This window comes from Engraulis encrasicolus, unplaced genomic scaffold (genome assembly GCF_034702125.1).
Source record: "Engraulis encrasicolus isolate BLACKSEA-1 unplaced genomic scaffold, IST_EnEncr_1.0 scaffold_36_np1212, whole genome shotgun sequence".
Taxonomy (NCBI): domain Eukaryota; kingdom Metazoa; phylum Chordata; class Actinopteri; order Clupeiformes; family Engraulidae; genus Engraulis; species Engraulis encrasicolus.
The window spans coordinates 897,501-907,831 of NW_026945665.1; the positions used below are offsets into that span (position 1 = coordinate 897,501).

A 10,331-nucleotide genomic window follows, 5' to 3' on the forward strand; every position below is an offset into this window, starting at 1 on the left:
ACAGAACCATTAGAATAGAATAGAATAGAATAGAATAGAATAGAATAGAATAGAAAGCCTTTATTGTCATTATACAAAATATACTTAGATTTGAGCTTCCCTACAAGGTGCACGCTTTGTAGGATTATATTACATGTAGGAGGATTTTACAGAACCATTACATACCATTACATTTCATTTGGCAGACGCTTTATATCCAAAGCGACTTTCAAAAGAGGACATATACTTGTACACCAGGCGTCTGTGACATCTCTATATGCCTACTTTACTAGATAACACTCTACAATAAAGGTACATGAATAATACGATATTAACTTTGCCAACTAACTTGGCATCATCTTCAAGCTTCATGCAACACTACAACGCACACGCACAAACAAATAAACACATATAAAAACCATCCCATATATTGGGAATAGCACAACTCATGGCTATTCATAATCCTGCACACGCAAGCTCAATTTGAATCCAAAGGCTTCTAAGGTCCTCCAAGGAATCATCTCTCTCTCTCTCTCACACACACACACACACACACACACACACACACACACACACACACACACACACACACACACACACACACACACACACACACACACACCTCTCTCTCTCTCTCTCTCTCTCTCTCTCTCTCTCTCTCTCTCTCTCTCTCTCTCTCTCTCTCTCTCTCTCTCTATCTGTATGTCTGCATGGGTTGATAAAATATTGTCACAAGGTAGGCAATGCTGCTTCATCTCTGATCAGTCATTACAGTCCATCTCCAGCAGGGGGCCCTCTCTCACCACACAAGTCATATGAGAGATATGGTGCATGAGAATGTGCACTTTGCCATTTAATGCATTCTGGTTAGAAGTTGTGTGTGTGTGTGTGTGTGTGTGTGTGTGTGTGTGTGTATGTGTGTGTGTGTGTGTGTGTGTGTGTGTGTGTGTGTGTGTGTGTGTGTGTGTGTGTGTGTGTGTGTGTGTGTGTGTGTGTGTGAGAGAGAGAGAGAGAGAGAGAGAGAGGGAGAGAGAGAGAGAGAGAGAGAGAGAGAGAGAGAGAGAGAGAGAGACAGAGAGACAGAGAGACAATTATCTCACTTGGAGGTAAGCGTTATAGGAAACATTATCACAGTCAAAAAAAATATGGCTTTTATTTACAGGCCTACACAGAAAGCAAAAATACTATGTGAGAGCAACATACCAAACTACAGACTCTTTCACTGGCACTTCAAATTCCCAACTCCCTAAAAGTCAGAGATGGAATATCACTGTAGCGGCTTTCCACACATCGGTCATGATGTTGATTGGAGCAACATTAGCTCCCCTTTTGTAGTCTGAAACCGGGACACTTCGTGCATGACTGAAGGACAATATTAGGCGGGCAGGTCTGGGGGTCCTCCCCCAGGAAAATGTTTAATTTTTTTAGATGCAATTTCCTGCATTCTGATCAATTTTAGGGGGAGGAATGACAAATCACAACTGACTCCTTCAGACTTTTTATACAAACGCTGGTTGCCATTAACTGTGTCAGGTAAACATGTAATCTTTTCCATATATTTACTTTGATAGACATGGCGCAATGTAGTGGGTGGCCAAAACCGGGACATATTTGTGTCCCGAGAGGGTTTGCTCGGGACCTGGGACACACAACTCCAAACCGGGACTGTCCCGGTCAAACCGGGAAGTCTGGTCACCCTACCCCTACAGCTGTCATGGTGCTGATTGGAGGAACATTAGCTCCCCTATAACTGTCATGATGCTGATTGGAGCAACATTAGCTTTCCACACATTGGTCATGATGCTGATTGGAGCCACATTATCTCCCCTACAAGCTCTTTCGGCCGCAAGCTCACAGCAAACACTCCCCCTGTATGTAGAGTAAACACTCCCCCTGTATGTACAGTAAACACTCCCCCTGTATGTACAGCAAACACTCCCCCTGTATGTACAGTAACAGTAAACACTCCCCCTGTATGTAGAGTAAACACTCCCCCTGTATGTAGAGTAACAGTAAACACTCCCCCTGTATGTACAGTAACAGTAAACACTCCCCCTGTATGTACAGTAAACACTCCCCCTGTATGTACAGTAAACACTCCCCCTGTATGTAGAGTAAACACTCCCCCTGTATGTACAGTAAACACTCCCCCTGTATGTACAGTAACAGTAAACACTCCCCCTGTATGTACAGTAACAGTAAACACTCCCCCTGTATGTACAGTAAACACTCCCCCTGTATGTAGAGTAAACACTCCCCCTGTATGTAGAGTAAACACTCCCCCTGTATGTACAGTAAACACTCCCCCTGTATGTACAGTAAACACTCCCCCTGTATGTACAGTAACAGTAAACACTCCCCCTGTATGTACAGTAAACACTCCCCCTGTATGTACAGTAGCAGTGGGTCATGTGTTTGTTCTTGTCCACGTCTGTTCATTTTACTGCTGTTACATTTGTCATTATTTTCTCTGTCTTTCTCTTTTGTTTTATTATTTTGCGAAATATTGAAATACAAGGATATGATTTCAGATTTTCTCCCTCATTTTTTAAATGTAAATGCTGTGGGGAGTTCTGTTTGATGGGATGTTCATGTTTTTTCCCATGTTTTTGTCTTAACTTATAATTAGCTGATTTCAGTTAAATTGTTCACTTCAATAAATATCCCATTTAGAACCTGAGCCATCTCAGTTCTGTTTTCTTGCATTGTGAAGCCAGACCTAGCAGGCTATAGTGGTGTCAACAATAATCAGCAATCGGCAATGCACCGCCATGCAGGACATGGACAATTCAATTCAATGCTGCAAGTTCCATAATCGATGCAGCATATTTTTTCAAGTTTCCCAACTACTTCTGTGGATATTTCGGGGACGAATAAAATATTAAATTAAATAAAATCACTTCAAAGCATTGAAAACTGATAAAATATTTGCTTTGTTCTCAGTAGAAATGTAATGCATTGCAGTGCATTGTAGAATTGAATTGAATCAATTCGAATCACTACCTCCCAAATCGTAATCGAATCAAATCGGGAGGGCAGTACCATTGCACACCACATCCACAAAAGAGTGTAGTACTATAGTAGTAATGTATTAATAAAGTCCCTGTGCACTGTCATAGTAGTGTAGTACAATGGTAGTAATGTATTACTAAAGACCATGTGTACTGTCATAGTGGTGTAGTACTGTGATAGTAATGTATTACTAAAGGACCTGTGCACTGTCATAGTGGTGTAGTACTATGGTAGTAATGTTTAGTTTATTTAGTTTATTCAGTTTAGTTCAACAGGGACCATGCACAATACACATTGATTACAGAAGTAAAAAGATGGCTTGTGCCAGATTATAGCTATATAGCTAATTTCCATCTGCAGTCCCTGGACAGGTAAAACAAATATTAAAATACAATAACATAGACAAGATATAAACAAGTAAGCACATCCATAGGCCATAGGTCAAACACACACACACACACACACACACACACACACACACACACACACACACACACACACACACACACACACACACACACACACACACACACACACACACACACACACACACACACACATTAAAATGGCAAACAGTGTGAGTCATATTTTAAAAACATATGATTAATGTTGACAAGACTGGTTGGTTAATATCCATTTTTTCACACCCCTTGAGAAGGCCTGATCATCAGTAATACTTTTTATGTTACTGGGTAGACTATTACATGTTTTGGTTGTCCTGAAGGAGAAGGTTGACTGAGCAAAAGCAGCTCGTCGGATTGGGAGACTACAATCACCCCTAATGGTGGATCTTGACGTTCTGCTCATCAATTCAGAGCAGGGTTGAACAAATGTTCTTAGGGGTGGGGGTGCTGCATTGTGAATAATTTTATGGATTAGCCGCAGATCAGAAAATTGTATGATGTTTTCAAGGCTGAGCATATTATACTTGCTCAGTATAGGACAATGGTGGTACTGAAAAGATCTTCTATCTAGGACCTTCAGGGCCTGCTTGTATAGTGAATCAATGGATTTTAAGACAGTCTTGTTGGCCTGGGACCAGCTTGATAAACAATAATGCAGGTTTAGTAATGTATTACTAAAGGCCCTGTGCACTGTCATAGTGGTGTAGTACTATGGTAGTAATGTATTACTAAAGGCCCTGTGCACTGTCATAGTGGTGTAGTACTATGGTAGCAATGTATTACTAAAGGCCCTGTGTACTGTCATAATTCTGCTTTAACCCTATCCAGACCGGGCTTTTTTGGCATTCCTGGGACCGGGGGGGGGGGGGGGGGGAATGGCGTATGACCACCAGCCAAAGAACTATGAATGACATGAGTTTGGTGTCATTATTGGATATTGACATCATTATGACGTCATTTCCTGATTTTATTGGCCAAAATGTCACCTTAATGTATTTTCCAATACATCAATTTTGGTTATTATGTGCTTCAGACCACTTCAAATGTTCACAAGGGTGTCTGATGCTAATGAAAATGTAAAAAAATATGAGAAGTGATGATGATGAGACTTAGATCAGTGATTTTTGGTCAGGCGTACCTGTCAGAAAACCGTTGCCATGGCAACAACAAAAATGATAAACCTAATCTCTGTAGCCAACTTCATGTTAGGAAAAGTCACAAAGTTTCGTAGTCCTAGCTTTAGTCATTCAGGAGTTATACGACATCAAAGTTGGACATCAAACTTTTAGCCCCCACCCCCGAACGGTCTGGATAGGGTTAAAGGTACACTGTGCAGGAAAAAGGTACTGCAAGTATGCTGATCATTGGAACTAGGTTGCCTATTGCCAAATTTGATATTTTCATGAAAATTTACAAAGTAATGAAGTAATATTTTGTAGTACTGCCCAAGTACAGTCATTTTTGCAGCTAAAAAAGTCTATTTCTGGAAATTCAAAATGGCGGACCATGGAGAAGATCCCCCTTTTCATGTATAAAAATTGCAATTTTTCAAGTCATAGTGAATACATCTCAAGGGGCTATCCTTGTAATAAATAAATAAATTAATTAATTAATAAATAAATAAATAAAAATAATGAATACTTAGAATTTGATGGTGGTGGTAAGTATTCGTGAAAAAGGTAACATTAGTGAATGGGTAGCATAACTTATGGACATAAACAACTACAAATCTTGCACAGTGTACCTTTAAATACAAGATTCATAATTCTTAACTATACACAGACCATGCAGTTCCTTAATAGTAATTTTCAAACTCTTAATTTTCCTCATAGTAAAGTATGGCACACACATTTCATACACTGCAACGTCCAGTAGCCTACTCATAAACATTGTACATTGAATATATAAGGGTTTACCACGTGTCCACCATGACCAGTAGGGGGTGCAAAGCTTCATAACAGACACAGGGGTGTCAGCTTGGGCATCGAGAGATAGTGAGCGCGCAAAGCGCACGAGCAAAACATTTTTTTTTGCAGTTATTCATTTTAAAAAGCTTGTAAATTAAATCTATTATCGTAAGTAGTGCATTTGTGCTATTTTGTGCACATTCTGTACATTACTCTATATGCTACACGTGAGCTAAATTCCAAGGTGGCAAAGTTGTTTTGTTTTTTGTGAAACTCATACCGGGGCACAGCAAATCAATACCCAGGCACGTGCCCCTGTAAAATAGGTCTGAACAGGCCCCTGAACAGACCAGCTGTAGCCTATCTGTAACACACCTCAGTAGCAGTGTTGCCAGATTGGGAGGAATTTAGCGCAATTTGGCAGTTTTTGAGAAGCTTTTGGGCGGGATTTGGTGTTTTTTTCAGCCGTTTTTGGCCCATAAACGTCAATGTTATTTGTTGAATATGTCGCAATTTGGCGGTTTTTGAGAAGCTTTTGGGCGGTATTTGGTCAGACACATCTGGCAACACTGCTCAGTAGATTCCTAACAGTCTCCTCCTACCTTGGCATCAGACCAAGAGAACAGGGTGCAGTCACATGTTCAAGGAAGTATTTTCTGAAGTATTTTGCACAATGCAGTACAACCACACCAGCAAAGCATGATCATATGGCAGGCCAGCAGTTGGTGTTAGAGAATCTTAGACAATGCTGTGAAGCAGACTGAGTTAAGATTTGGGTGACGCTTGGTCTGTCTGTAAGAATTAGTATTTATTTTTGTTAACCTACCTCTGTTAAGTCCATCAAAACATCAAACATGGTGGCGGACCTGATTTTTACTGACATCTTTGAGTAATCAGTTTCATGGATGTGAAAACCCAGATATCCCACATATTCAAAATCTTTCTGACCAAATCCTGGAGATTGTCAAATGTGTTGATGAGTTTGCAAACCTCCTCTGGAGTCTAGAGTGAATCCAAAGCTTGTCTAACCGGCTGGTCTACCCTTTATCAAGACGTGGGGCTCTAAAATGAAAACCGATTTCTTTTGCCTCCAGTTTAAAAGTGTAAGGCAGTCTGCTCTCTCAGGCACACAGAGGATATGTAGGAATTATAATCAACCGGAAATATTCACAAGTAAGATAAAAGTTTTCCCCTTCAATTCCTGCATCCATATGAATAACCACTAAGGCTTACTATCCTGTATCCTATCTGTACTCCTGTGTTTATGTTATTGTTCTGATTAACAGTTTCATATCCTATACATTTCAGGGGACCTAGAGAAGGTGTGGTCTGTTGTAAACGTGGCTGCCTTCAATATAGGCCTAAAGTGCAGGGGGAAATCCTGGTTTGCATTCATAGTCCGGCCCTCTGAGAACTTTTACGGCCCTTGGAGGAAATTGAAAAGGCCCCTCAAATGAAAAAGGTTCAACTTCCCCTAGTAACAGAGAACGGAAAAAAAACGTTTGACTTTGGTTCTCTAAAGGTTTGGTTATAAGTGTGTGTGTGTGTGAGTGTGTGTGTGTGTGTGTGTGTGTGCGCGTGTGTTGCAGCAGGCTGTGTGGAGCTAGAGTGGCATGGGGGTGGGGGTGTATTTCTAGTGTAGATTCATTTACTGCTAAGTCTTTGACATGCATTGTAGTTCATTTTATCCATTTTAGTATACCAGCCACAGGCAAAAGTTACCATCAAACCTTCCTGCTCGATTGAATGCAATGCTACTGTCATACTATGTATCTTCTTAACTCATCAGTTTTAATCCTGTGTGTATTTTTGTCAAGTATGTTTGTAAACTGAAATTGTGTGCTTACATTTATGTTGGTGTTGTAATCTGTGTTGGTGTTGTTGTTGTATCTAAATTTCCCCACTTTTCATTGCGACAGGTACAAATTGCTTGCATTATATTATTGCACATTACTGCTGTACAGGCTTGGCGAGACGCAGCAAGGAGAGACCAGGCTCAGGCAGAAGACAACACCATGGACCTCAACACATTCCACACCCGGTGGAGATGGACGAGTGACCTGACCTGAGATTTTGTTTTCTTTTCAGATCTACACCTCCACCACCATCATGTACGTTTTTTCAGTTATTTGATGTGTTAACATGGGTTTATGTTTTGAAATTATATGCATAAGAAGCCCACTATTAAAGGAATTACATTAGTGTCATCTTTCTATCCAGATATGTCAATGCCTCACAGCTGTGAAGCTGCCACTCCCTCCCAAACTCATGGCACAGCACCCAGCCATTCGGAAGATTTGAGGCACAAACATCATCCATTCAAAAACATCTGGAATGGTAAAGAGGAGGGGGCTTCTGGTATTGCTGTTGTTATAAAGTGTATGCGCTCCGTGTACTTGTTGATGTCCATACAGCAAAAGTGTTTTGAACTAAAATGAATTTCATCTCAATTCCACCTGTAGTCCTGGAGGAACACAAGAAGACCCTTTTGAGGATAACAGAATTCATAAAGTACATGGTAAGTAGGCCTACTACACACATATTCACATACAGTATGACATGTATATTATGTTCTTACACTAAAATGAATTATATCACAAATGTAGCCATGGAAGAGCACATGGGGCCAATGACAAGGAAGATGGAGGTTATGGAGAGGAAGTCCATGACTTTGAAGGCTGCCATGGCTTTGAACATGCCACGACCTGCTGTTGGTCTCAACCAGAAATGAGAAACCAAATGGTAATTATTTTGGCATAATTATGTGAATTATGTGTTGCTGTATATAATGTATAATGTACTGGTTTGGCTAATGAAGATAGACCACATAATGTTTTCCATATTAGTTTTCATATTTCATTTTCATCATCTGCTTTAATTTTTGTAGACCTTGGGAAAGCCTGGGATGGGCGAATACGGCAGCTGCTGTCCGCCGTGGGTGGCTACCCACACACCATGTCCTGGGACATTACAGCCTGAGGAGGAATAGAACGTGCATGCATTCCAGAACCTGACCCTTTGCAAAGTTATAACAGGTAAGATTAGCAGGTATATTCTCCGTAAAAAATATCTGTGTAAATCTGTTATGCCAAGTTTGATTCAGATTTAAATGTCCCACCTTTCTTTACATCCATTTGCAGAGACCTACACGCAGAACTTCTCTGTCCTGCAGGAAGCGAATATTGAGAATAGCATTGGGCATACTCTGAAATTTGGACTACACAGATGGTAAATTAAACTTCAGTGTGTCTTTTATCAATCAATGAATAGTCACAATAAGCTAATTAAATGAAACATTGGTAGGCTACTAAGTTGGTTTAAACTTTTTGTTTCTTATTCTTTTTAGGTCAGCTGGTCCTCAAGACTGAAAACACACACCAACATTTTTATTTTCTGTATTTTATTTATTTATAGTTTTTATTTATTTATTTATTTTACTTTGAGCCTTGATGGCATTTTATGATGAAATTGTAATATAATGTTGCACTGTTCTCACCCATGTTGAATTCCTGATATTTGTCAATTAGGCATTCCCTCAGCCTCAAGACTGGAAACACATTATATGCACTCACATCCATTTTTGCCATCTTCATTCTTATTTTGTGCATTTTACATTGTTTGCTTTTGTTGTTTGTTTGTTTTTTTTGCCTTGTTTGCATTTTATTATGAAAAAACATTGTAATGTTGCACTGTTACCCTCTTACCTATGTTGTATTCCTGATATTTTCCTATTAAACATCATCATCCTTCAACATTTGCCTTGTCATTTCAAATGCATTCAACACTTTAATAATGAATTAGGCCTACAAACTACAGAAATATGACAACATTATGGGCATTTCCCATTATGTTGTCATATGTCTGCAGCTTGTAGGCCTAATGGGAAATAGCCTGTGCAAGAAGGTTACTATAATGTTGTAGGGGAACCTTTTGAAAACCAACATGAACACGAATAAAGGAACGGTGAAAAAACGTAGATGAACCGACCGGGAACCATACAAAAAAACGTTCTGGGAACAAAAAAAAAACTTTCCTGTTAACCAAATTATAACCATAACAGACCCAAAAAACAACGTAAAATAACCGGAAAAAAAACCAACGCCTCATGTTCCGGGAACATTCTCGGAACGGAAAATTGTTAGTAGGGTCCCCACCCCTGGTCTAACAGTTTCAGCCTGATTTCACCAGATGCAGCATAGTGGAGTTTATAGCACATTGAAAGGCCTGATACTGTGTAACTTGTTCTCTGGTATAAAGTACTATATGTCCATAGATTCAGACAGATTTCTCTAGATCAGGGCTATTCAAATGGTGACCCTGGGGCCAACTGCACCAGAATCTTGTAATCAGGAGAGATCCGTCGCTACGTGGGCATCTAACTTAGACGCGCCTAGAATAGTTGTTTGGAATGCTGACGTTGTGATTGTGTAATTCTGTGGATGATGTGCATGTTTCTACAGAGTTATCCCTTAGATACCGTAGGCATTCCAAACCAAGATTCTATGTGCGTCTGACTTAGTTGCACGTTTTGGCCAATCCCATTTGTATTTTCCCACAAGTCCCTTGAAATACGTTTTTTTGGAATTTAGAGATTAAAGTACGGGTTCCGCATTGAGCTGAAACGGGACACGGGACGTTAAAATGCCATTAGATCTAAGGAATGCAAAACTTTCTGGGGGAGTACCCCCAGACCCCCGAACTCAATTAAGTGTCCCGTATACTACTTATGACAGTCACTAACCATGATACATATACGTACATTTCGCCCCTTTCTTGGGTAGAATTTGAAAAACTGGCCCTCGTTGCCATTTGATTGAATACCCCTGCTCTAGATACAGCTTTACATGTAGCGGGGGTTATCTCCCCTCTCCTTTGAAGTTTGCAGAGGGAAAAGACTGTCTGCGTGTGTGTGTGTATGTGTGTATGTGTGTATGTGTGTGTGTGTGTGTGTGCGGGCGTGTGTGTGTGTGTATGTGTGTGTGTGCGTGCGTGTGTGTCTGTGTTTCTGTGTGACTCGACCATTTTAATG

At 40.2% G+C, this 10,331-nt stretch overlaps 2 long non-coding RNA genes across 2 annotated transcripts; both read left to right on the forward strand.

Annotated features, from left to right (window-relative positions):
• Positions 1-7,515: 7,515 nt before the first annotated feature.
• On the forward strand, positions 7,516-8,004 carry LOC134443776 (uncharacterized). Its single transcript, XR_010033746.1, has 3 exons — positions 7,516-7,639; positions 7,765-7,820; positions 7,909-8,004. It is a non-coding gene; the product is annotated as an uncharacterized LOC134443776 (long non-coding RNA).
• Positions 8,005-8,083: 79 nt separating this feature from the next.
• On the forward strand, positions 8,084-9,429 carry LOC134443774 (uncharacterized). Its single transcript, XR_010033743.1, has 3 exons — positions 8,084-8,337; positions 8,443-8,530; positions 8,649-9,429. It is a non-coding gene; the product is annotated as an uncharacterized LOC134443774 (long non-coding RNA).
• Positions 9,430-10,331: the final 902 nt, after the last annotated feature.